Source organism: Panicum virgatum, chromosome 8K (genome assembly GCF_016808335.1).
Source record: "Panicum virgatum strain AP13 chromosome 8K, P.virgatum_v5, whole genome shotgun sequence".
NCBI lineage: Eukaryota > Viridiplantae > Streptophyta > Magnoliopsida > Poales > Poaceae > Panicum > Panicum virgatum.
Window position 1 is genome coordinate 12,503,045 of NC_053143.1, and position 3,063 is coordinate 12,506,107.

Below are 3,063 nucleotides of genomic sequence, written 5' to 3' on the forward strand. Positions count from 1 at the left end.
GCAGCTTTGTCTCGAGCGCCACTTCTTGAGCTCCAACCAACCACCTCGAACGCCATAGAGATGCACTCAAATCGAGAGCAAGATACAACCGAATGATTCACATCACATGAGTTCAATTATTTGATTCATCAACTGATTCACAACACAAGAATTCGATTTGATTCACAGTACAACATCTAATTCACAACACACTGCAAACGAATCATTCAAGAACACAAATCATTTACAACACATGAATTTATATGTAGCTTTTCACCGGATGGATCCGCTGCAGCCGGACCTGTCCTCGCGTCTGGCGGCGACATGCGGCCCTCGCGCTCGCGATGATGGGCTTGGCCTCGCCGTGAGGCAAGGTGCGCACGCGCCGTTGCAAGCTAGACCCACCATCGCTCGCCGCGGACCTGAGCCATAGCAGCGCGGCGCTGGTTGCCGCGGCCTCGCGCCACAGCCGCTCGTGGACTCGCCGCAGCGCTGCTTGCTGCGGCCCCGCGACGCCACCGCGGCAGCGCTGCTCCTCGCGACCTCGCGTGCCGCCGCCGCCGCCGCTCGCCGCGGTCACGCGCTGCCGTGCACCACTCGCCGCAGTCCCGCTCCACATCTCCATGCTTCGCTACTCCTACTGGCTACCAGCTGTTGAAGGAAAAAAAAAGAGAGGAAGGATGAGGGAGAGGAGACCGAAGAAGATAGGAGAGGGAAGAAGATAAGGAAGAGAGAGAAGAGCACGGGAGAGATTGAGAGATGAGAGAGATAAGGAGGTGGGTCCGTGGGAGGCGTGCACGACAAAAGGGGGGAAAGGCAGCTCACTTTTTTGATCCCGGTGCTAGCCTCCACCCGGGACTAATGTGCTGGGTCTTATTCTGGTTGGAGGTTCTAACCGGGACAAATAGTGCGCGGGACCATTAGTCTCGGTTGGAGCCATAAAACGGGATTAAAAAGAGACGTTTAGTCCCGGTTGGTAGCTCCAACCGAGATCAAAGGTCTTTTTATTGCTTCTAGCAGTTGGACTCGGGACAAAAGTCTCTATTGGTCCCGGGTCCAACAACAGCCTAGACAAATGTGAAGGATCAAAGGCCTGTTCTGTAGTAGTAGTTGGTTCTGTGTTTCTATCACATTACTCTTGCTTATTTATTTATCATGGCTTATCCATGTTAGAGTTTGCCTATTGCTTAAGGAACAATATCATGATTAATGTTAAGTACAATATCTTTGCCACTGCCATATTTCGGAAAAATATAAATAATGATACCCTTTCATTCTGGATGAAATGATATAACAGTATATTTATGTGCTTCCGAATTGTTTCTGTAATCGTAAAGTTATACGAGAGTGGGTCTTTCATGGTGCCGTCACTGGGCGTGGGCTTAACACTTCCGTTTCTAGTGATTTCGTTAAGGAATGCCGACAAGTATTTCTGGTGCCGTTGCCGGGGACACAAACATGATCGTGATACTAAAAAATGTCAACAGCTAGCTTCAATATTATACACATACTATAAAGCGCCGCACCCTTTCTATTTTTCTCTAGCTTTGTCGCTGTGTAGGAACTAAGGGGGTGTTTAGTTGATGAAAATTTTTGGTACAAATGTCACATCAAATGTTTGACCAGATGTCAGGAGAGATTTTCGGGTACTAATTAAAAAACTAATTTCAGAACTCGCTTGGAAACCGCGAGACGAATCTTTTGAGGTCTTTGACCACATCATTAGCACATGTGGGTTATTGTAGCACTTATGGCTAATCATGCACTAATTAGGCTCAAAAGATTCGTCTCGTCGTGTACATCTAAACTGTGCAATTTGTTTTATTTTTTAACTACATTTAATACTCCATACATATGTCTAAAGGTGAGGCAAAAATTTTTGGGTGAAAATTTTTGGTAACTAAACGGGCTCTAAACCAAGAAAACCTTAGACAAATAAATTTTGTGCACGTGTCGGTAATAAGAACTTCACATCTTCTAGCAGGCCATTTTATTCGTGGAAAGTGTGTGCCTTATGAGGATATGCAGTATGACGAATAGATGGTCACAATTATGTTATCGCTCAAAGCGGTCAGGGCCATTTTGCACAGATTGTCTTTAATTATTACCTAGCATCGGTATCGAATGTTTTTATTAGCTAAAAGTCAAAGCATTGACCGTCAATCACTATTACGGTTTCAATTTCTACCGGTAGTGAAAATAGATTATTACCGCCGGTCCGTAACAGATGTAGTTATCACTGCCAACGCCGGTGGGGTGGGGGTGGGGCCCGTGCTGGCTCCAACCCTGCGTGGTGGTGCTGCACAAGGTCATGTGGGTCATCACCATGCCTGCGACAGTCCGTGTACGTGGCCGCTGCATGCTTGCATCAGTGAGCTGTGCATGTAGTGGACTGCGGGTGAATGATTAAAAAAAATACTTCATCCGTTCTTAAGTATTTGACATCGTTGATTTTTATATAAACGTTTGACTATTCATTCATCTTATTCAAAAAAATCTTAATATTACTAATTAGAGGCTTTTTTTGAAGCCTCCAGATGAAGCCACCCAGGATCCTACGTGGACAGTCTGAAAAAATAGAGAAATCCTACAAATTCTCACAAAAATCAAAAACATTCGGCCATCAATTCGGCAACTCTAATCATAATAGCCATTGAATCTGTTATTTTTTCTAATAAATTACCCACCTTTGCCATTATGAAAATAGACTAAAGTAACCCCCTAAACATATATCTAAATTATCTACCTTTGCCATTATAAAAATAATTTAAAGTAACCCCTCTAATCTTCATATAAATTACCCACTTATACCGTTATAAAATAATATCAAATAACTCCTTAAATTTTTATGCGTGTTACCCAATAATAATGATAACATAATAAAAAGTTAAAATAAACCCAAAATCTGAATCAGAATTATATTATTATAATAAGATCTTAACGCGTGTCAATATAGAATTCTAAATTACTATTTCTATCATTATTAATATATTATTTATGTTATTATTTATATAAAATACTAACCATAATGTGTGTGTCACCATATATTCATGTATAAGAGAAAAGATAAGAATATCAATCTTA